Source organism: Cataglyphis hispanica, chromosome 9 (genome assembly GCF_021464435.1).
Source record: "Cataglyphis hispanica isolate Lineage 1 chromosome 9, ULB_Chis1_1.0, whole genome shotgun sequence".
NCBI classification, from domain to species: Eukaryota; Metazoa; Arthropoda; class Insecta; order Hymenoptera; family Formicidae; genus Cataglyphis; species Cataglyphis hispanica.
The window spans coordinates 5,393,754-5,419,884 of NC_065962.1; the positions used below are offsets into that span (position 1 = coordinate 5,393,754).

At 32.6% G+C, this 26,131-nt stretch overlaps 3 protein-coding genes across 3 annotated transcripts in view; 2 read left to right on the forward strand and 1 right to left on the reverse strand.

The window, feature by feature from the left end:
• Positions 1-17,565, forward strand: part of LOC126852000 (E3 ubiquitin-protein ligase TRAIP) — an 83,942-nt gene extending 66,377 nt beyond the window's left edge. The window contains exon 8 of the transcript XR_007687744.1: positions 17,556-17,565. The gene's annotated coding sequence lies outside the window, so the exon portion shown is untranslated. The remainder of the gene's footprint in view (positions 1-17,555) is intronic.
• The window catches only part of LOC126851986 (uncharacterized), a 131,382-nt gene that overhangs the window by 50,839 nt on the left and 54,412 nt on the right, over positions 1-26,131 (reverse strand). The window lies entirely within an intron of this gene.
• The window catches only part of LOC126851991 (lachesin-like), a 203,055-nt gene continuing 196,690 nt past the window's right edge, over positions 19,767-26,131 (forward strand). Inside the window, exon 1 of the mRNA XM_050596420.1 lies at positions 19,767-19,987. The gene's annotated coding sequence lies outside the window, so the exon portion shown is untranslated. The remainder of the gene's footprint in view (positions 19,988-26,131) is intronic.

A 26,131-nucleotide genomic window follows, 5' to 3' on the forward strand; every position in this document is an offset into this window, starting at 1 on the left:
TTATTGCAATCAAAATAAAGTATAGGACTTTCAACCCTCAAAAAAAATTTTTGGTATCTGTATAGTCAAGATATCCATGGTTAAATATGGAGTTGTATTGTAGAAGTTAGCTGTAATTGAGGTAATTGACGATTTACCAAATAATTTTCAATTATATTCATTTAAATTTAAGAATTTTTTAAGATGCCGAGTACAATCTAATGTCAAAATTATCAAAATGGCAGATGTAACTCAAAACTTAAATTTTTGTAATATTGTTCTCGTTCGGGTGTTCGAAAAAAAGTTTTTTATTAAACGGTGTTATCTTTGCAGTTTTGCAGATTATTTCTGTATATATTTATTTATCAATGTATTATTCTATTTTACTTAAAAAAAAAATGACATTTTCCGTGGACCGTATGCTTCTCGTCAAAACGATATCTAGGAAATCGCTTAAAACGAAACTGGACGATCAAGAATAAACTTGAGAAAATCGTGTAGCTACATTCGCGAATGCATAAAACGGCGCTTGTCGTGCGAGAGGCGATGCATTCTAAGGAAATGCAATCCACGTCGGTGCGAGGGCATCCGGAAGTATTCTTCTCGGCTATTCCATGAGTTTTCCTACGGCAAGTTTATCACGCCGCTTAGAGAATGTATATTTGCATCGGTTGTATGAAATATATTATTATATATTTGTTGCTACTTATCAGCCTTCAAAATTATGCTTTATTTTTTTCGAATAAAATATATACAAAATATACGTAATTATAGTAACTTTGAAAGTTATAAACAAAAATGTAAATAATAGTATAAGAAGTCCACTTTACATTATTCTATAGAAAAAACAATTTATTTGTTTATACGTTTTTAATAAAATTTTTCAGAAAATATAAGAAAAATATGTATATTTAATTTTAATTCTTTATCTTTATATTTAATTTTTAATTTCATTATTATTCTGTTGCGTTAGAAGATACATAAAATTTTTCACAAATATTATTTGAGAAACAAATATATATTGTACTCCTAGAAGAATAATGTTACAACTTAAAAAATTCACATTTTAAGCTCACAGGAGATATACCTGAAACGATATCTTCGTGGAGGAATAACGTCATAAGCCTGTTTTTGCAAAGTTAGTCGCTAGAGGGCAGAAGTGTCGTTGTTCTTCTAATCTGATTTTGTTGCACTGGAAGTTTTGTGGCAAGTGGAAATGTCATTTGTATTTTTTTGTGACATACTTCTGGGGATGTAATATATTTCGTGCAAAAATTAAAAATTAATATTGGAGAGTCATGGAAATAATCACACGCATATCATTTTAATGCTTTGATCACTATAAAAAAATCAGGGAGATTTATTTTAAATTTATTCCTCTACTCTTTCTCTCTCTCTTCTCTTCAAAGATATAATACAATCGTTCAAATCGTTAAAATCAGGATAATATACTAGAACAACCATATATTACTCTACGATAGTATTGTAATAATCGCGAGAAGAGCCACAAAGCGAATTGCTATCGGTCTTACGTTTCATCGAAATTAAAACCACCAAACGTAATCAAATTCCTGCAATACATAAACGTTGCGTATGCGCTCTTGACGTCTGACGCAAATTCGGACGATTTTTTCACGCGGCTTTAAATCGCGAGCGAATTCTTTCCCCAGTTTTTGCGCGGAGAATGCGAGGAGCACAATAGTAGCGTAGAGAGAAACATTCGTGGATACAGACGGACAAAGACAGACACTCTATGGAGGGCGAGACGAGGCGAGGCAAGGAAGGAGCAGAAAGGAAGGCCAATATAAGCAGTTACCTCGCAGCTGTTTGCGCAAACGCTTCCAACGCTTCGTCCTTTGACAACGGAGCTACAAATAGCGTCCGCGGATCGCAGGGATATATTTCCCTATACTACTACTCTCTTTCTCTTTCTGTCTCTCATTCATCCATCTATCTATTTATCTTTCTATCTATCTATCTCTCTTCCCATCCTCTTGATGCCGAAGCGCATACAGGATCTGTTGGTATCGAAATCAATGCGGTGTCAGTGGTCCTTTTTAATTTCCTGAACAGAAACACATAAAGGATTTTGCGATCCTCCGTTATCCCTCTCACAGTCTGCTCATTTTTTCTTTGACGCGCTTTCCTGCCTTATCGTGCCTTCTCTTTTACGTTTGTTCTTGTTCTTCCCTGTTTTCACACTTTTCCGATTCTTTTCGTTCTCGTAATCCCTTCCTGGAATGACGGAATGTTTTGGCGACTATTCATACTAATTTATTACACTTGAAATAAACTTAAAATTGAGTTTTTAATATTTTTATTAAACTAGTTTATAATTATTTGTTACAATGCGAGCGGTTGATAATGTATGTTGCAAGTTTTAAAAAATTAACTTTAATTCTCTATATATAAATAAAACAATTTCAATTGTTTTGCATGTTATTATCATATCATTTCAATGAAGAGAAAATTATTAATTAGTAAAGCTTTTTTGCTTTCTTCAATATGTTTAATTTAATTTATAAATTTAATTTACGGGCTAAAGTAGATTATTATATTTCTAAATTATTACGAATTATACTTTCTTCTTTCATTATTTAGACGCTGCAATTAAAAGAAATTTTCTTCTAAATAATTAAAATGTAGCTTTTCAAAATTAATAGACAGAACTAAAAATTCTAATATAATAATTTACAGTTGTACATATTATTAATTGTATATCATTTTTTTTCATATATAATATAATAAGTTTATATATCTGCGTTTTCTTGGCGCATTTAATTCGTGACAATAATCATCATTTTTCGAATCCTTTTTCTCCATACAATGATCCATATCGTGATTGTAGACACCAGGTATAAAATGCGTGCTTTTTTTCGCCAAGGATCTGCGAGCATTCTGCAGATAGAAGTCTCGGCGGAAATTCGATGCCCAACGAGTTTGGCTCGAAATTTCGAGCATCGATCAGCGAGATGAGGAACGCGTTGGCAATTGGCGGGGGGAGGGCGGAGGGGGGGGGCGATGGACTTGCAGCTTTCAATAAAGCTTTTGGAAGGTCTCCGCGCGGCCCTTTCCGCGTGCAATGAGGAATACAGAAATTTCCCCGGAGGTATCTGCAAATGGCGAATCTGCGTGCATCGGCGCTTGGTCGATCAATTTCGAAACATATTCGGATAAAGCGCGAAATCGAGAAGTGTTCGGGAGAGGGAGATAGAGAGAGAGAGAGAGAGAGAGAGAGAGAGAGAGAGAGAGAGAGAGAGAGAGAGAAAGAAAATCGGATAAAAACCAGCGTTTTAGTCAGAAATAGCGGGCCGAGAGAAGAAAGAAGTTTCGAAGGGGATGCGAGACATACGACGATTGATCTCTATGGAGTTGCGAAGAAAGATCAAACAAGGGAAACTTCGATACCGCTGATCAATCTCGAGTCGTTTTTTTCATGGCGCAACGAGGACAAGATATTTCTTTACCTCTCTGAAATCTGTGCTGTAACCTTTCTTGAAATCATGGAAGCACTTATCTTATTTTTAGGACAGCCTTGAATAGAGCAAGAATTATTGAAAGTATTCAAAAGAAGCAAACGTCATAAGAAGTCAAGAAGAAAACACTTGTGTATAATAAAATACGAATAGTTAATTTTTTTTATTACTACAAGTTATGCAAGATTAAAATATCATTACTATTCTGATTTATCATTGAGGTAAGATGGTCTATGCAACATATAAAGGGTGTTTTGAAAATAATTTAACAAATTTTAATAAGTTCTCCATAAAAACAAGAAAAAAAATGTTATATTAATATATATCCGGAAATGCCTTTAGTTTATGTGTTATAATCGAAAGATTTCAAAACTGACAAAAACTGACAGAATATGTCTACAAATGACACGTGACCAATACATCTTCAGTTCAATTGTTTATCTACTCACAATTTATAACAAACGCTCAAAACCTGCTCTCTCACCTGCTTCAATGTATGTTTGGATACATCGCATCATAGACTGTCGGATCCTTTTAAAAATCACATGACACTTGTTTCCGGACATATGTTTATATAACATTTTTTTCTCGTCTTTCTGAAGAACTTACCCTCAAAGTTTGTTCAAGTATTTCTGAGACACTCTGTATATAAAATGTGAATTATCAAAAATTCCTTCTGAAATATATACTGTAGATATATTATTCTGTAGAAAAGTTAAATTACAGAAAATTACTAGAAACACTAGCTGTGCGAGCTAATCATTGGCCAATGCTTCTTCAGTTGTTTTCCGCCGCTTATCCAATACGGATCGACAGGATAACGAGATCGATTATCGCGATCATGAACGTGCGATCATCGAAAATAGGAGACGTGGGGGAGGGGGTGGACGATCACCATTATGTCCAGATGTAGACAAGTAAGGCGGAGGACATAAAACTATCTGAAGTCCATTTCTCGGGAACTTAGTTAACCGCCTCTCTTGGAAGTTTCAACGGCCTTTCGCGCGGCCCCGTGGAAGTAATCTTCCGGCCGTTTCTACTATTCCGCCCAATAAAGTTCGCACCCCAGTTTTGAATTTAGTTGGATAATTTCGTGTTGGGCGCGGATCAAAAAGCGGGTGAGAGAGAGAGAGAGAGAGAGAGAGAGAGAGAGCACGTTTCGGGACTCAGGCGAAACAATATAAAGTCTCGTGTCGGGAGAAATACTCGGAAGAAATCTTTCTCCTATATCGCAGCTGTTTCCGAGATTAGTCCGAGAATCTGTCTTTAGAATCTTCACCGTATTCCTCCTATAATCGCGTATGAAAGCTGCCCTTAAAAAGCTGCCCTTAATTTTGACAAACCTTACTAATCGCAGCATGCGATCGTAAAGCGGAGACAGTAAAGCAAAAATGCAATTTGCTGTCTGCAATTTCCGCATGGAAGGTTCTTTAGAATTCGTCCGGCTATTATCGGCATCTTCGTTGATGTAGAAGTGAGAATTTGTTCCAATGCTCAGACGAGTATTTCACCTGGGTACCGAAGGATAAGGCGTCCTTTCGCAGATGTCGCAGAATGCACACGAAGATATATTTCTTTTTACTTTACAGCCGTAGTAGGTTTTCCGCGATATCATTCTCCGTGTGTCCATGTGCTTGTTCACCGTAAACAGGTCGGTGCACACGTATACACGCGCATGTGCATCTCGTTTCCTTCGATACTGCCGCCTGCCCTTTCTGCAATTCACTCGGAGGGAAGGGGATCTCCCCTTTCTTTCCAAGAGAATAGCGATAATAGTTATATGTATAAGTTCGGCATCATAAACTTCACATTTTGATCTCAGTGCAATTTTATAGATTACATGAATTTAAATAAATATTAAAAAGTAAATATAATTTATTGTACCTTTTGTATCAGGGTTTATAAAAAAAACATTTTAAGATTTAAAATTTCTCGATAGAAAAAGAGTTAAATAAATATGAAATTTAATGTAAAATAATTATTTTAAATATTTATTTAGAGAAGATATTTTAATAAATTTTTTTGGTATCTAGTTTTTTTTGTATATAAATTTAATTTATATATAAAAAATTTGTAATTTTATTATTAGTAAGTTAATTACAAATTTTATATAAAAAATGTGTAGTCAAATATATTTATTTAAATATTTAACGTTTGACGTTTTAAGTAATATATAAAATTTTAATTATATATGTTTTAAAATTGTATATATTTTTATTCTAATATTTTGAGACGAATTATTTTTCTACGTGCAGATGTATATATATATATATATATATATATATATATATATATATATATATATTTAATATAATATATTTTATATATGGCAATAAAATACCTTTTTTTTAAACTTACATCATTAAATACGTTGCGCCATCAATATGTCGTTTATGGATAAATATTTTTTATGCTTCTGTGCATTAGGAAAATATAATACACGTTGGTTATAAATTATGTTAAATCAAAATATTCTTCGCGCTGTAGAATGGCGAGTGGTTGAATCCCATTTACATTGCGTTTTCATATTCCCCATTAATCATAGTACGGCCAACCATGATGGATCGTTTTCTCCGTAAGCATGTACTCATGCACTCTTACCCTATACCATACCACTATACATATAATAAATATAGTAATATCGCGTAGAAAATTCTATGTGCGTTCTATGAATTCCATTTCCCCTTTCTAGTGTTTTTTCTAAAAAGCAAAAACCGATAAGTTCTTCAAAATATAATCAGTTATAATATTGTTTTTAGCTCAGTAATTCAAAACCTCAATTTTATTTATTAAATCTTTAAAAAACTTCTTTTATCTTCCTTTAATTATTAACTTCAATTTTTTTTTAAATTTTAAAAGTAACAATTAATTTCATACAATTATATTAAGTAAATATCTTTTCTTTATGAACGTTTGCGTGAATAAAAAATTCAATCGATAAGAGTTAATCGCCAGTTTGACATTTAAAATCTATGCTATCTAAAACGTTCGTTTTATTTGCACCGGAAGTACGGATAATCCTCTCATAATTCATGGCTATAGATTCGGCGCGATTTCAGCAAAACGTAGAGTGGCAACAAACTCACACCAAGACATAATACATACAGAGAGTATAAAAAAAAGAACCACACTTTCTCAAGTCTAATTTATATTTTCAACTACAAATTTCAATATATTAAAAAGTTATATGAAATAAATTATAAAGAATAAAATAATTTGTTATTTACATATCATATACATATTTATAAGAAACTTAATAATTGGATAAAATTATTTTAATTTGTATTTACTTTGAATTTAAAGATCATGAATTATTGCAATAATAAATATCTTTTGTTGAAGGAAAAATGTTGAAAAAATATATACCCAATTTCTGAGATACTTAGCACATATCTAGTGCTTTTCCGAACTTATGTGCACGCGAGCGTGTGTAACACGTACGATCGCTAGGAAAAAAGCTGAGCGGAGAGGTCTGCGTCTTGCCTTGTGCAAGGCGAATATCGCGACGGAGCTTTTATCGCATAAAGTGCCGAGAGAACTGAATTAACGTGCTTTAGACGGCCGTCGCGTCGCGGAAAGTTCGGTAAAGAGAGCGAAGTAATCTCGTGTAAGGAAAATCTCCGCGAAATGAAAGATGCATGACGCTTTTCTGCGTAAACGACGTAACGATAAGCATTAATTCTCGAGCACGGTCCTTTTGTTTTATAAACGCGTCTCTCGATTATAGTCATGTGCGACGTCCATTTTGAGTAACGTGCATAAAAATTCGAAGCGCCGCGTAAAGCTCCGGAGCATCGTAAAAAAAGATCGAGGAGCACGAGAAAGACTCTGGATTTTTGTGTATATATACATATATGTAAAAACGATTGATCGGAGTATAATAATTATAAAAATAAACAGATATTTAATAAAAATTCTTGACATTATATAAAATATTTAAACTGAATTACAAAGCGATAGATATTTTGAAAAATATTTAAGAGATTAGAAAGAGAGCTTTTCTTTTCTCCTTTCTCTCTCTGTTTCTCTTTCTCTCTTTTTTTTTCTTTTATAATAGTTCAAAAATTTTATTTTTATGATTCTACATAATATACACTCTTATTATTTATTAAAAAGATTACTGAGAATTAATATTGACATTCTTTTTTTTTTGTTTTGAGAGAGATTATTTCTCAATTTATTTAAAAGCACTTTTAACATCATAATTAATATTATATAATTTAACATTGATAATTAAGCATTTAATCAGATTTTGAGTGATATGAAATGATGTAATTAAATAAATACAAAATTATTTAGTTTAATTAAATTCCCTAACACTTTTTAAATCGGGGCATGATAAAAGTTTTATGACCTCGTTGAATTAATACGCCAATAAATTATTCCGGATTTTGATTTCATTAATAAAATTGAACTAGTATTAAAATTGAACTATTAATAAAATTGAACAGCTTCTAATCTTTATCTCGCTGGTTGCTTGGTAAAGCATTTAATCTAAAAATGTCGCAAAATCTAACAAGCTCTCGGCCGCTTCTTACCACAAAGTATTCCCAGCTTGCTACAATCTTCCTTTAATTCTTTTTGCCACCAAAATAATTTTTTTTTCTCTCTTTAATTAAACTTTCCGCAAAAACATGTTTCTTGAGATGATAGCTATTTACGTTTTAATCAGACTTCTCTGCTTGCAGCAACTTAGAATATACATATTTTCCACGTATTAGCTCTCTGGATTAACCAAAAGTATAAAAAAGAAAATTCTTTACTTGATTTCTTGGATCCCACTTTTTCAAAGTTTCCTTAAGTTTAAAAAGAAAAAAAAAATATCTTGATGATAAAAAATCTTTAATGTAACCACATACATGCTTTAAATATTACAGTTTAATAAAGTGAAGTTCAGTGTGTATGTATGTGTGATCAGAATATATATATAATCAAATATTAAAATCTTTTTATTATGTATTTGAATTCGTTGAAAGTAGAATTATGATAATCATGGAAGCCATTCGTGGTTCTGCAAGCTTAACGAGATTTATGCTAGAGGATTAAAGTGGATCGTTCTTGTAGCAGCGGCGAAATTAACCGAGAATCGAGCGTCCCTCGCGAATCTTGTTTGAGATGAGACGCTAAACAGTCGCCTGGCGCACATCGACGCCCTTTTCTCAGCCCGCGGACATTGCGCTATTCGTGTAATCCCGTAGGGCGGAATTCTCGGTCGAATGTAAACAGGACAACTATGCAAACACAGTCGTTGCCGCGAGTTCCTGCCGGACAGGACGAGTTGCGGTGAAAGAAGCCGCTTTCCTCTCTCCGTTTCTTTCTCTCTCTCTCTCTCTCTCTCTCTCTCTCTCTCTCTCTCTCCCTTTCCCGGGGCATGTCGGCCTCAGCCGACGAGTATCGTTCGCATTTTCGCACACATGCGCTATTTTGCTCCGTCCCTTCGTCTTTCTGTCTCTCGTCGTTCTTCTTTTTGTCCCGCTTTCGAGCAAGCTCACGCCGTCACGCTCCGACCACCCCGTGGAAGTTGAATCCTGTGACAAGAGTTGGTGCGTCGAGCGTCAGACCGCAACTTGCCCCGCAGGACTTGTAGACAATGTTCTGATAGTAATATTAAACTTACCCGGTTTCTCTCTCTCTCTCTCTCTCTCTCTCTCTCTCGATGCGGCCTGGTTTACGGACTCTCCCACTCACTATTGTGCGGCTTCGATAAGCGCGCATTTTACAAAGGAGCTTATTCCCTGCTCGATAAATAGCGTCGGTGCATTTGAAGCTGATGACAAGTAGACTGCAGTGATTTCGAGGGAAGAGAAACCATTCTCTTGAAATTAATGTAGAAATTAATGTATGTTAATTAAATTCATTAATAATAACAAGAATCTCTATTCAGATTTGTCGAAAAAGACTTGGTACACTGAATGCAGATTTCGAAATTAAATTTTTTAAAAACAATCCCTTTATAAATAATTCTACAAATAACAGTATTAATTTCGTTTTCTGCTTTGTTATGTAAACGTGAATTTCGCATCATTCTCAGCGTTCTCTCCTTGCTTAATATTAGATCCGGAGGAAGCGTTTAGGTTATGGTAGAGACTTCTTTGAAAGACACAAAAATACTTTCGCCGTATATATTCTTGAATTCAAATTCACGTGCGATGAATATGCAGAGCCCAATGTAATTGCAAATGCGCGGAATACGTACCGCCAAGCTCAGTTACTCCGTTTCATATTTCGAGGATGCCGAAGCATCTCTCCTTAATTTCGACTGTTTTCATCTTGTTGCTAGGACCGTAATTTACAGAGAGCAGTAAAGATTTTTGAACAAGTATTACGCGTTAATTGGCCACTTTGCTTCAACTTCGCTGTTTTGTACCGCAATTACTCTGATGTTTTCCCCTCAAAGTGCTTTTTTTTTTTGGCGATTCATTAAGACGACAAAAATATAATTAATGATTCAAGAATGCATATATGTGTAAAGTAATTTTTGTAACATAATTATAAACATAGGATCTTTTCGTGTGTAGAATAAATATACAAAAATTAATCTAATTAATTAATTAAATAAAAAAAATTATTCCAAAATTAATGCCAAAAAGATGAAAGAATATAAGACAAGTAATTAATATTTGCAAATTAAAAAATACTATGTTAGATTTATTATACTTTATAATGAGAATGATCAAATATATAATTCAATAAAATTAATTGCACTTTAATTATGATGTTGTAATTTTATTCTGACAATGAACAATATTTGTGTTCCTTACATATGAATGAATGTGACAAATGTAAAAAATTTATTCATTTAATTCGCAAACATATAGACACACATACATATACATGGTGGCTTGTTTTGTCGCATTTAATTATAATTGACAATTTGTTTGCGTCACATACTTTCGGACGACATTGTCCTTACTCCGAAAATAGTCGCAGCCACAGATATACCTTCGATGTCCGTTTCTCATCGTTCGAAAGTCGCTCGTTTCTTTTGTCTCCGCGTCGTCATTGTCATCCAATAGCGTCCGCTTTTACCCCAATCGCGACAAAGGGGTTCGAGTATCGGCGCTTCTGATGGGAGCGTTCGCGCTAAGAAATCTGATTGTAGAGCGACGACGAGAAAGCGAACTAACACGCCCTCTATTTTTCCCCGCGGCGTCGTCCTCTCTCGCGACCCGTGCACCGCAAAAATCCCATTCGCCATCTTTTATTATTTTTCCTCATCGCCCACTACCGTCGTCGCTTCCCTTACTCGCTCTCACCTCTCAAAGAAATATCACGACTATTTCAATTCCCGCTGATATTGCTGGCCGATAGGAGAGCGCCCGGAATGATTCTTTATTTTATACCACGCGTATCCTACGGCTACGTCGTCTACACTGATTTCGGACGTGTCTCGAAATCCTTCGAAACAACATATATTTAACTGTATGGGAGTTTATGTGCGATTAATGCTCGTATAAAAATAATTGTTAATATTTAGATGCAAATTTATATCTTAAAAATAATATCTAATAAATCTTATCTTTTTTCGAGTTGATTGGCATACATACAGGATTGAGTAAATTAATTTTTTTTTTATCTAAATTAAGTTTAAAGTTAATGGCACAAAAATTAATCAAGTTTACGTAAAAGATTAGTTAAATAAAAATTAATTTAGTTAAAGTTAAGTTAAAAAATTATTAACTCATTAAAAGTTAATTCTTTACTTCCAACAGCGACATGTCCGACAAACTTGTACGACAAATGAAATATTTGTATTACGATCAACTATTTTCACATGACTTCAATATTGATCAAGGTTGGGTAGTAACTAATTAAACAGTTAAAAGTTAAATTAAAAAATTAAAAAGTTAATAACTTTTAACTTAATTAAGTTAATTTTAAACGTGCCAATTTCTAACTTAATTTAGTTAATTTTAAACGTGTTAACTTTTAACTTAAAAATTAATTTTAAATGCATTAAGTTAACTAATTAATTTTTTTTTTATACAAGTTAAAATAATCCATCAATATTAAAGTCGTGTAAAAATAATGGATCGTAATGCGGATATTTCATTTGTCGTATAAGTTTATCGGATGTGTCGATTTGCTGTTCAATTAACTTTAAACTTTTTTTAACAATTTTTTAACTTAATTTTAACTGAGTTAATTTTTGTTTCAGTAATTTTTAGCATGAACTTAGTTAATTTTTGAGCCATTAACTTTAAACTTAAGTTAAAAAAAGAATTAACCTATCCAATTCATCATATTTATGAATTATTTTAACTTGAATAAAAAAAGTTAATAAGTTGACGTTAATGCATTTAAAAATAACTAATTCAAGTTAAAAGTTAATACATTTAAATTTAAGTTAAAATAAAAGTTATTAACTTTTTAACTTATTTTTTAACTACAATATTTAATTTGGGTTACTATGAAACCTTGCCTACACATGCCATTTTTCATTCAAAATTAATATACACATGCTATTTGATTAAATATTTTAAGACTTACAGAAAAACATAATGTGAAAATTATTGAAAAAAATGTTTATAAAATAAACTAAAAATATATATAACATTTTATTTAAATTTTATAAGAGAATTTTAAATTAATCCAAGATGCTCTAAAAGAATATGCATGATAGGATTATTTATTTTTATTTTAACAATTAGCAGTCGTGGCTTTTGGATTTATATAATTGGTAGATACATTTGTATGAGAAACGCTTCTCTCAACTAGTTACTAGTGAATTGTTGTATACGCACGTACACATGTATGAAGATGACTATAATAATCTCCGTTACTGTTCTATTGCCGCGCGTTTGCAATATATTATTCTGCACGACCGTTCACAAGCAAACCCGAATTTGCGAACTATTTCTGCAATCTAACGCCCGCGAGTTCCCAGTAACTCGCATAATTCGGCCGATACTATTTCCAGCATTTGCATAGGCCAGATACGTTACAAAGCCGAGTCGCATCGCGAGCGTGTCGAAACAAGAATCGATATCCCAATAACTTAATTCCGTGTGGACTTTTTTCAGGCTACAAAGATCACCTTCTCGGTACGGTAAGTTAAAGAAAATTTTTATTGTATTCATTTAATCGATCTGTCACTTCATTATCAGTATTAGCCGACTCGGCTGGGTTGAAGAAAGGATCGGCGCGCAAAAAAAGCTCAAACACTTTTAGCGGAATAATTTTCTTTTTACACTTCTCTCTCTCTCTCTCTCACTTGAATATATAAGAATTTCGAAGTAAAATCGATTTACGCGCGTAAAGAGAGTGTCAGGAAAGCCTTCGGTCTTCGTACGGGAGCACGCTTACCTTATATAACATGGGAAATTGGCAGGAGGTATTTCCTAATATCGAACGCGCGTCCTCCCTGGAAAAGAATGTCGGTGTCATCACAGAGAGAAAGAGAGAGAGAGAAAGTGGGAAAAAAGAAAAAGAGGGAAGGAGAGAGAAAGAAGGGGAGTTAGCTTTTACTCCTGAAAATCTCGCCGAATCAAAGGATCGTTGGATAGAAGGCAGGTCCTTCATTTCCTCTACGCACTTTCTCGATTAGGAAAGTCGTATCACCGGTGTTTATGAAGTGCACATTTTTTACGAGACTCCACTCGTGCCGACTCGACTCTTTCCTCTTCGTACGATGAGATAAAAACCAATTGTATAAAAATAAAGCGAATCGAAAATGACATGTGATTATATTATAAATAAATAATATATAACTAATGTTATCTTGTTGCGGTTTGTTAAAATTATTTTTCGAAATGAAATACCTCTCAAGGCTCTTAACAAATAAAAATTATTTTACTAAATTAAGATAATATTTAATGCAGAAGATGGAGATAAATGTCAAATTGTGCTGTAAATCATTATAATTTAAAGAATTAAATTTACAAAGCATTTTTAAAAGTTTGATTTGATTTTATAAGCTTGTGTTGGTTTATTTCATTTTCTTATAATATTAATCTTAACTAAATAAATATGCCAAAATTATATGACATGTGAGCATGTTTGTCACATAGTAGCTGAAATTGATTTTATAAGCTTTTCTTATTTCATTTTCTTAATATTATTCTTAACAAAATAAATATGCCAAAATTATATGAGATGTAAACATGTTTGTCACATATAATAGCTAAAATTTAAATAAGATTTATTTTTAGAAATAGTTTTTAATAATAAATGAAGTTGAAAAGAGAAATACTCCGTTAAAATAAAAGATAAAAACTAACTTAAGTATTCTCAATAACACAGCCGTATATCTTGCGATGTTTGTTAAACCGTCGCGAAATATTTGCTTGTTTGGTGATAAATATTTCTCATATTTCTCATACGTACATTCTTCTGAATTCTGGAAGAATGGAGTTTACCTGTCATCGCTCTTTTCTACTGTGTGTATAGGTGTGATAAGGCAATATAAAACAAAATACGCGATCCATTGACATAATACAATACGATACGATACGTAGTAAAATATTAATATAAAAATAGAATGTTCGCGCGGAAGAAGCTGGAAGTATCTCGTACGAGATTAAAAAGAAGAAAAGAAAGCATGAGACGTTGGTGAAACAAGAACAGATGACAAGCTCTTTTCGAATGTATCTGCTGACTATTTAATAAACTTTGAAATAGATTGTGCAAATATAACACAGGACAGAGATACACGTGGATGTTATTTAAGTTGATGTAGAAGTTGCTTTTGTTCTAAAGGATAAGCACTTAAAGTTGTCGAATAATTATTTTGAAAAGCCTTGTATATATATATATATATATATATATATATATATATATATATATATATGTATATGTATGTATGTATGTATGTATATACAGGGTGGCCTCAAATGTGCCAGCCAGACTTTGAGATCTTATGGGAAATTTAATTCGAAACAAAAAATTTCCTATAAACATAGGTCGAAAAATGTTTCCTTAAACTGCTAGCACCCAAAAACTTCTGAAATCACAATTATTTTATGTTTTTAAAAATATCAGAGAAAGTATGCGTTTTTTAATAAAAAGTAGCAAAAGAAAAGTTGTAGAGAATTAAATTATCTTTTAAATGAGATCAAAATGATTGTAGTACGTTCCATAAGTTTTGAGAAATAAAATAAAAAGGGGATGAAACTTAATAAATTTCTTGGAGAAAAATCAACAAAAATAAAAAACAAAAATCTTTTTTTTTCATAAAAATAAAGTAATTCTTCTTTTTAAATTAAAATAGCACTGTAGAATATTTTTTAAATGGAGAGTATCTTTGAAAAGCTATGTCGACAGCAAAAAAAATATTTTTTTGTACATTTGAAACTGGTTATTTCAAAACCTATGAAACGTACTACAATCATTTTAATCTCATTTAAAAGATAATTTAATTTTCAACAACTTTTGTTTCGGTACTTTTTGTTTAAAGACGCACATTTTCCATGATATTTGGAAAAATGTGTAAAATAATCACAATTTTAGAGATTTTTGAGTGATAACTTCTTAAAAAAGCATTTTTCGACCCATGTTTATAGGAAATTTTTTCTTCACAATTAAATTTCCTATACGATCTCAAAATCTCGCTGGAACGTTCGGGGCCACCCTGTATATATGTATATTGTATATGTATATATATATATATATATATATATATATATATATATATATAAGTATTTATATTAGATATTCTCAGAGAATTTATAATATTAATTCTAAATTGCTCTTGTTTAAATAAACATCGCAAACGTGAGTGTAAATTTATCGGATACAAATTAAATATCGCTTTGAAATACGTTCCACTCTGCGTTCTCTTATTGCGCGGCGTTCTCGCAATAATCGATTTAATTAAATTCTCGGTCTACAGTAGTTATCGTCGGAAGTTCGCCGATCGATCCCGTTTACCTGCGAAACTTTAAACGCACACGCGTTATGGCGCAAATATAATTCTGCGCAACGAACTGCTCTATCCGCGATAGACGCGGTGCATTAGGCACACCCCGTGCACGCGCCTCCGATAATGCATGGGATATATAAATGTAACGGAGAAATTTAAGACAAATATTTGTTTGTCCCGTGACACGCAAACTGTTCGCACCTAAAGCTCGACCAACAACGGCAAAATCGGCAGAGATAAAATTTTTATAAAAATAAAAACGATGTTATAATTGAAAATGACACGTTTCTTCTAAGAGAAAAATAAATAAATAAATTACAGTTAAAGTTATATTTGCCTAGAGAAGAGAATTGCTATTTTATCACGAATGTGATTGAACAAATTATATTAAAAATTGAATATTTTTATTGATAAGAGATTAAAAGAGAGAGGTTATTTTTATTTTGAATATTTTTTATTATTTAATTTTTTGACATATTTATGCAAAAAAGCACGATTATATCAAATTAAAGACGAATTTTAAGAGACCAAGAAAATAATTATTTGTTATACTTACTACAATAATTTGCGATATCTTATATACGAGATCGCGATGAACCTAACGAGGAGTAAATATAACTGGAATTTTAAGACTTAAGAACATTTGTTTATCCTGTAACGCGGTATCCTGTCACAGCGATATTCGACGTGGACTCGGGAGAGAGCGCGCGGCAGACAAGTTGAGGGGATGACAAACTTTTAACGAGCTTTCTTCCTTCCCTCTCTCGATCTTCTTAAAGTTTCTCATGAACGGGCGCAATCCCTGCGTTTCTGTTTCATCCTGTTTCCCGTGTCGACGAATGCCGAACTTTCTCCTATCGTCCTGCGACGACACAAGTCTACATTTATCCGCGAGCATCCATCCATCATGCCGCGTGAGGTTCTCGGCCCGAAGAGGTGTGTGATTTATCTGCGCGATGAATACTCCGGTTAAAATCGCTCGGATGAGGGAAGCCGACGACGAACGTTTCGTTTCTTTGTTCAGAATTAAGCGCGGTTTTCATAGTCACTTTTTTCTTTTACTTTCGACACTGTAAAAATTTTTAAACTGACACATGATAGTTATCACATTAAGGATGTTCTGGATGTACAATAGTAGCAGAAAATTGTCAAAATTAAAAAGAAAACATGTTTCTTACGTTTATACTGTTTAAAGAATTAAAAAAATAAATTCGGGTTGTGAAAAAAATTTAAGTATCACAAAATAATATGGATTTTGACGTCTTCGTAAAAGAAAATAGTTGTAATTAATATTTTTCCTAATTTATGGCAAAAACTTTTGATTGTGAATATCTTCTGAAATCAACTGCAAAAAACAATGAAAAACGAGTAATTTGCAGAAAGAGAAAAAGAGACAGATAATATTTTTCTACAATTTTTAGTAAATAACTTTTAAATGAATTAGTGGATCTAAATCAAGTTTTGCACGAATATTTATTAGAATTTTTTTAATATATGTGAAAATTTTTATTTCATTGGTAATATTTTTTCTTTGTCAAATTTGTCAATAAGTGCTACAATAGGCAATTTTTCATAAGAATCAATAGTAACTAAATTTAAATAACATTCCAAATTATTAAGAGAATTGTGCTTAGTTTTTGCACAAATATTCGGAAGAAATTGTAGAACAATCTATGAAATTTTAATGCTTTTGATAGTATTTGATATATGTCACATACATCCTTGAGAAAATGTGATAATTATCATGTATCAGTTTACAAATTTATTGATTATAGCAGAGAATTTATTGATTGTAGCAGGGATTTGCGCGTATTAAATAAGACAATAATATTTAGAAATAATATTTATAATATTTATAATATATTTATAATATTTAGAATAATAAAATGTTGTTTCTTAAAAATATATTACGTGTCTCTCTTTTAATACGTGAATAATTTTATGTGTAAAATAATGTATTAAATATGATGTTTCTAAATAAGTGGGAAAAATTTTAGATGATTCTTTATCAAAAATTAAGGGCTGTTTTTCATATAAATATTTTTATAATCCGTTCTGAAAAATTACACTCCTCCAAGGGGAGAGTGAAAATTAAATTTTTTTTTTCAAATTTTGGATAATTTAAAAAAATAAAATTTGATGGACATTTTCCACTAAAAAGAATATTTATTAATATTTTTTAAATCTTCCTTGTTATAAGAAGATGAAACTAACAACCCCTATTCAATTTTTTATTAGAGCAGATCGGAATATGATCTAAAAATATGCATTGAAAAGCTTGATTCTTTTAGAAACTTTTTTATTTTTTTTATTTTTTTCGTAAAATTAATAGTTTTCAAGAAAAAAAATAAAATACATTATTATGCACTGTGCTAAATGGCAGATTTTGAGTTATGAGAAGTAAAATTTTAGAATAAAATAAAAAAATATTCACTAAATTTTATTTTTTTAATTTGTCCAAAATTTTAAAAAAAAAAGAAAAAATTAATTTTCACCTCTATCTTTGAAGAAGTGTAACTTCTCAGGGAGGAATATAATATGTTTATATGAAAGAGCCCTTTAATTTTCTAGAAAGAATCATCTCCTAAAATTTTTCGCAATTTTTATTTAGACACGCTCTATAACATTATATATTATTAATGCTACATTTTATATATATTATATATTATTAATGCTAGATTTTATTCTACATCAATTGTTATTATATTCACGCGCGATCATTTAAAACATTTTTATTCGAATTATAATCATGCTATAAATCTTTTCATTTCATGTCGTTGAGAATAGCATAGTCTGGAAGGCACTTTCATATTTATTGCGACATATATGGGACCCATGCAGCGTGTACCACGCATTATAGTCGTATGGCGAGTATAACGAAAAATAATATACGTTCTTCCTCACCCCCCCTCCCCCTCCCGCGCCCCCCCCTTTCTCTTTCCCTCACTAAGCACGCTTCCGGCACGCGGCCGAGATTCCCCGCGATATCGCGAGAACGGCAATTATTTCGTTGGAAGAATTTTCCTGAAACGTTTCCGGAATTTTCACGTAAAGTTAATGGAATTCGAAGGAGAAAGTTACGAACACGGCCTCGAACACACCTGCCGTAATAAGATATTTCGTGTGCGTGCGCGCGCATATACAGTTGTTAGTGGTGGCATTCCACTGGAAATAATAATAATTCCACGAAACTTCGCTTTTCTTCCGCAGCATGCGACTGAATAATGTTATTAAATGCACCGAGCTCGCGTGCTCGTGCAAACACAAAACCCGGCTATAAACGCCACGATAAATGGAGGCTTTTTTGAAGAAATGTTACAGATTACATTTCCCTACTCTTTCTTCAGATACGTATTTGTATTTTTGATGAAATTATTGGTGAAAATAATTACAGTATATTCATTGAAGTAAAACATTTAAGAAGAAGAGAAAAAAGGAAGAAGAGAGAGAGGGAGAGGGGAAGGGGGAAGAAGAGGAGAAAGAATCGCATTTATTTCATAGAAATATTTGTATTAATTGTAATTGACAGTTGATAGTAAATGTTAAAAAAAAAAGTCTAATTAAGAAAATGAAAGAATGAAGGAAATTTCGGATTGCATTTAATCGACTCTGTAAAATGTAAAAAAAAAAAAAAATAAAATGCGAAAGTTAATGATAAAAATTTTGAAGCTCTAAAGTGCAAGAGATGAAGTTGTAGAAAAATAAGAGACTAATAAGAACGAGATAAAACCACCGAGTCGAGACGGTATACAGATCCGCTCTCTCGCCCCTTCCTCCCCTCCCTCCCCCCCTCGACGTCGTGTATCCGACACATTCGGCGACTTCCCGTGCCGCAGCAACACGTGATATCCCGGAGCTCTCGCCATCGCATCAAAAACCCGCATGCGTGCGATGCATAAGGACAGGGACGGGGCGAGATGACGCGCGGCGCGATTTCTCGGGACGAGAATGGGGTGCGCGGGCTAATCGGCCGATCATGCGCGAGCTTTTCGAAACCTTCCGACCGGCCCGTGTAGATCGGCGGCCCGTGTGAGAGTGCAGTCAGTGCAGTCAGCGCAGTCAATGCAGCCGGCGATCCCGCGGTATTACCCTCTCGTAGTAGCCCGAAAGCTTGGTTGTTTCCGTTAGCGGGAAAGTATCGCCGCGAGGGCTTCGTTTCGAAAAGGCACTTCGCCGCTCCAGGAGTGGCTAGACGGGTCGGTGGTGGGGGATATTATAGCGAGAGAGAAACCGTGAGGCTGAGTGGAGAAGAGAGGTGTCCGGGGGGGTTGAGATAAGCAGGCTAGAGAGAGTGAGAGAAAGGAGAGAGAGAGAGAGAGAGAGAGAGGGGGGGTTCAGGCAGATAAAGAGGGTCGCTGGAGTGAGGGAGAGGACGGTCCGGAGGGATGGAGACCGTGAGAGCGTGAGAGGGTAGCGATTGTGCTACAGTCGCAGCGCGACACCCCCACGAGCGAAACCGCGCGCGGCAGCCCGCCACTCTCGTGCATAGAAGGCTGCGTACGTGTATATTGCGAAAACGGGTCCGCGAACAGTGCTATGCTTTTGAGGCCGCGATCCGTAAGGTGTCTTTCGTCCTCGTCGTCGTTGGCCTTATCCTCATTATTTTCCTCCGAGTGGGCGAACCAGTTTGCGAGAACCGCTCGGCGCACCGTGGCGCAGCGCTTCTAATGGGGTGAGTCTTTTTCTTGTATGAGTGACCTTAAACAAGTAGCTTTTCCTTTTTTTTTTTTTACATTCTACAGACAGCTAGCGGCAAGAACATATGTTTAATGTCAAGAATGTTTTAATCTTGAAGTGATAAACGGAACTGGAACCTTAAAGGACTGTTTCTGATAAAAGTGTACATGGATAGTATATATAAAAAAAAATCATTAATTATAAGTTTAATTTATTTAAATAAGGATCTTTTGTGCGATTATCGAGATGTTATGTATCGAAAGTTAAAAGCTTGGAAATAAAACGGCGTTTGATCAAATATTTGCTGAGGAAAAATCGGCTTCGCATTCCCTAAATCTTGGCTCAAAAAGCAACGTCCATCTCTTACAATATCTTACTTGGATTTTGGTATGATGTACTTTAGAATTTAGGATCAAGATCCGTAAGGAAATTTTTTAGAAGGAAGATTGTTTCAGAAATGTAGTAATATAATTTTTTATCGCAGCTTATCATTATACTTTTGCGTAAATATATAATAATAATAATAAATAAATAAATTTATAATTATAATAATCGAGACACTGAGTCAAAAATTAGTAATTAAATATTGTGCTTACAATATAAAACAAATTACTTTGTTATTTTGAAAGAATGCTCGAAAACAAGACAGTGCCAATTCCCTATTACTTTTTATAGCGAAAAGTAAATGTAAAAATCTGTGAAAATTTTTTGAATATATACATTGAGGTATATTTTATTTGACAGAATTGTTATCTTCGTTTTATGATTTATTTGACTCAAATGAAAGCATTTAATGTATATCTAATATTCTCTATTAAATTAAAGGTGTTTTCAAATATTATTGTTATCCATTGCTCTAGAAATGTACTGAAGATAAATTTCAATCAACGGAATTAAATTTTCTTTGCCAATTTCATATATGTATGTATGTATGTATGTGTATATTGGATTCACAAAAAATTTAATTTAATTTATTAGAATCATCTGAATTTACGGATAGAAATAAAGCTCTAAAATAATATATACCATATATATTTTTCACACTTTCTTCTTTAATATTGGAAATTGATCTTAACAATTTTGTATTTTTTTTTTTTTTCAAATGCCACAATCAGAAAATTAGGATGTATATATTAGCAACTCACTACTTTATTAAATTCCTTAGAAAGAAAATAATTTCGTGGAAGATTATAGATAGAATTATTAGCGTTATAATATAGATTCCGCAGTCTTGCTTGGAAGGAAATTAATTTCGCAGACATTTAATCGCTTAGAGTTACAAACTGCAAAGCGCTCGCTATTCCCAACTTGAGCGTTATATTAAAATATGTTCGTATTTTTTGGCGTCAGCCGATTGAGTGGTTATCTCTCTAGATCGTTTATTGAAACATCATCAAGTCGTTGAAACATCGTTAAGGGAGGAACGTGAGCTTTTGCGCGGCGACCTGTTGATGATCTTTCTCCAGCTCGTTGCGTTTCAAGAAATGCCCTTGGCAATTACGCGCACGCTTAACCCTTTCCTTACAAGTGTCGTATTTAAGGTGTTTTATGAATCGCCCATTCGGAATTTTTAAAGAGATATATTAAATATTGATAGAAGAAAAGGGTTGCGTTTTTTATCAATTTTTAAATGCAATATTCGGAATGCAGTTATGGCTTTTAATTGGAGATTGAAGTAAATTTACAGGATTATACAAATAAATCATTTTCCTCTTCAGTCAATTTTAAATACATATTACTTTAATAGAATATTAATTCGAGAATTATTTTATGTAAAATTTATATATATTTAGTATTGTGTGCATGTTCAAAATTTATAAATTTGTTATAAATAACTTGTAAATGAAAAAGACATTTATATCAACATTTGACATATTACATTATTATTGTTACAATGAGCTTCTGCAGCTCATTTATTAATAAATAAAAAATATAAATAAGATTAAAAAAATTAATTAGAGTATAGTAGCTTTAATAAATATAGTAGTTTTAATAAATAATAATTATACAATAATTATATTTAATGTATGTATCTGTGTTAAAGAATTGCAGAAATTAATACACACACACACACACACACACACACACACACACACACATGCACGCACACCACTCTACGCACCTACATGCGTTCATGCGATCCGTACCATTCTCAAGGTCAGATTGAAACGCTTTGAACAAAAATTGTATGGTTTTGAGGGGAACATAAGATAGTGTCATTGGTTTGACCTTGGATGGCATCGTTAAGGTCAAGTCAAGGACACCTTTAATTTCATAAATGGATCCTCTATTTTTTATTGCATATTCTTATAGCTTATGTCGAGAGCTTTCCGAAACACTATAACAAAGTATTTTTTCATTAAGAATTTTTTGAGTTATTTTGTATCTTAGTCTGACATATTTTAGTATAAAATATAAAATATCTCGAAAATTATTTAGTTTTCGATAATTGTATCGTAATACTTTTATGTACAGAATAATAAGATGAATCAAATGGTGTACAGAGAATAATTGTTTTTTAAAAAAAGTATGCAATTATTTGCATATATTTTTTTATAAAAATTATTTATTTTTTTTTATACTTTACACAACATTATATATATATATATATATATAATATTGATATATTCTTTTCATTTAATCTTCGTTCAATTATATTTTTTATTGATATAATCTCTTTGAATGGGGAAAGTGGAGGAATGGAGGGGGGAGAGGGGAGGAAGGTTCAATATCTTTAAATTGAAACCTGTTGAAGATGCAATATCTTGGCCGATATAATTTTGGCATTGCATGTCCGATTGCGAGTATTGATCGCCACGCTTGCTAAAGTTGCAAACGTTTCTTTGACAGAATCGCGTTGAATTGTTACGAAAGTTTTATTAGTTCCACGACTAATAAGACGCTAAAAATAATATTCATGCAGAGAAGCAGTAACTTTTTCGATTCCGTCTCGTCTTTATCATAAGCGTTTTTATCAGTAAAAACTTATATTTACGAATTTTTTACTTCAGGTATATTAGATGTGTTATGATATGTACCTCGATTCTCGTGCGCAAACGATATTTATCGATCAGCATCTCTAAATATTGACAATAAAACGTAATAAAATTCATCGATTAAAGATATGCATAATCGAATATTAATTTCGCGTTGTTTTTGCTATTATACTCCTCAATGTATTCAAGATAAAATATAATATAAATTCAAATTATTATTAAAGATATTGATAGTAGAAGTAAAAACAATTTAAGAAAATTAAACGCGGTTAAACATATGATTTATGTTCATCAAAATTTCTATGGAAAAAGTCAGAAACTGAAAATTTATTAATCAATAAAGACCTATTATCAAAGCCAACACATTTTTCTTAGAACATTCCATTTTTCCTCCATCGTTTTTCATTATTTCTTTCATTACAGCGGTAAGATGGGTTAAAGTGTCAAAGAGTGAAATTCGCATGAATCCAGATAAAACTTGAACCATCATAAATGGACGCAACTGCGCCGAATGCACGAATTTCTTTCGATCGCTTTTCCGATTTCTTCCATGTAGAGCTCTTATATATATATATATATATATATATATATATATATATATATATATATATATAAGAAACTTCTCTTTTTTTCTCTTGTTCTGCAACGCTTGTTCCGAACATCTGTGTGCTGCATGTCTCTCGCGAACTTTGGAGTACTGCCAATGACTTTTGGCTGACTCGTAGGACCTGTTGATGACTCTGCGATTCGCACTTTGCACGTTCAATCAAAGATATTTTCTTGTCAATGGCATTTTAAACTTTCTCTTTAATATTATAGCTGCACATATCCGCGAACACACATACAAACAGAATTAATAAATTATTATTATTATTAATGGAATTATTATGATGAGAAGAAATTATTATGGAATAAGTGAATTATTTTTTTTTTTTTAACATTTTTAATTTCTTATTTTAAGAAAGAGTTAGAAGCAGCAATGAGATTAAGATACAATTTAATATATTTGCAACATTACGTACTTATTCGTACGATTATTCGCGAATAAATAATATTACGAAAATAATTATAGTAAAAGAGAAGATTTGAGCGTTTCTATGAATTCAATGCGACGCAAATTTTTTCATGAACTCATCAGTTTGCTTTGATTGTACGAGAAAAGTACATTTACATTTCATCCATTTCCTCCTTCCCTCCCCCCCTCCTCCCTCCCCCTCCCCACTCCCACCACCTCCGCGTCACTTCTTTTTTCTTTAATTTCCTTCCCCTAGAGAATCCGACTGAGCTCATGTTTCTTATTCAGCACATGTTCGCAGTATTTTCAGATCTAATAGGACCGGAGAGCTCGCGAGACATCCCCGGTTCTACCATCTCGCCGTTTGCCGCTTTTCCAATTTTTCGCGTGCACCGTGATCCGCGGAGCGTGCCAATTTCGCGCGGCCATAACTTTTCCCGTACCATTTGACCATCGTCGTCGCAGCATCGGGCGTTTCTCAATTTTATACACGCTCACTGTCCGATCGTTACAAATAGTAACGTGACGTAACGACGCACAATCCCACAGTCGATCTGTCTGCGGAAAATAGTTTTCCGCGCGAGCGCGGAATGTATGTATTGTTGGCGAAGTCTCGGCGGGCCGATTATTGCGGTTGCGTTTAATTTCTCAGGAGACAGGTGTAATTGCAAGCGAGTTAGATGCCGTTGGCAGGCGCAGGTGTAAACCGTCCGGTGCATTATTCCCGGTCATAATAGCGCTTCGTTATCCCGCAGTTAAATATTTGCGCTTATTTGCCGCAATAAAAAAATTGAAACATTATCAACTAAGATAATGAGATATGAAAAAGAGAGAGAAGTATAGAGACAATTTCGTTTGATTAAGTGCTGTCTATAAACAAAAATAGGAAGCAATAAAAGAGAGTAAAATATAACAGTTACATACACTTTTTGAGAGTTTAAACTCTAGGGTTCAAAATTAAAACATTCATTGAAAACACGCTTGCGCAACTGAAACAAAGTTAGGATTAGTTTTGTGTTTTGTTATGTGCGCATGTTGCGAATATATATATATGTATATATATATATATATATATATATAGAGTGTCCTATTTTAAATAATGCATTTTGATATATTTTGTGTAATTCTCCATAAATAAAAAAGATTCAAACAAGAGTTGTATAATTTCAAGGGGGACATAAAATGGTGGCAATGATTTGATCTTGGATAGTCATTTGAAGGTCACGTGAAGGTCACGTGAAGGTCACTTTTAATTTCTTAAATAAGACCTTTTATTTTTCGTTGCATATTCTTATAGATTATCTCGAGAGTTTTTCAAAATACTATAATAAAGTATTTTTTCATTAAGTATTTTTTGAGTTATTCTATATCTTATTCTGATATATTTTGATAAAAATATAAAATATCTTGTAAAATATTTAGCTTTCAATATTCTTACCATAATACTTTTATATACAAAATAATGAGGCAAATCAATTAGGTAGAAAAAATATTGTTTTTAAGAAACAGTATGTAATTATTTATAATGTATTTTTATTAAGAACAATTATTTGTTTTTTTACACCAATTGATTTATTCTGGGACATTCTATATGCATACAAAATATCCCAGAATTCGACAAACTTCAGGTAATTATAAAGAATGTTAAGACAAGCTAATGTTGCCAATAAACTTATGTTCGTAAATGAACCGTTTTGGCATTAGAGAATCAAAGATTAACCAGGAAATGTCGCGAATCCGAAAATTCTGATTTTGATGAAACTTCATATAGATGTAGGAAGGGAGGAAGGATAAATAGATAAATTTAAAAATTATAAAAAAGAAAAATTTCCAGTTACGTCCGAAAAACTTAAAAAATTTTAAGACATGAAATCATTTTTCTATTTCTCTGAAATCAATTTCATAAGTAGAGCGGGTTTTTACTTTTCTCGATATATCTCGAAAATTATTCGAGATATCAAAAAATATTTTATACAAAAGTTTTACTATAGAAATATCTCTATTTAACTATGTTAATAAAATTTTGAAAAAATAATTTTTGTCAAAGATTTTTGCTTCAATGTCAAAACGGCTCATTTGTAGACACGAGTTTATTGACAAAATTGGCTTGTTATGGTGTTCTTCAACC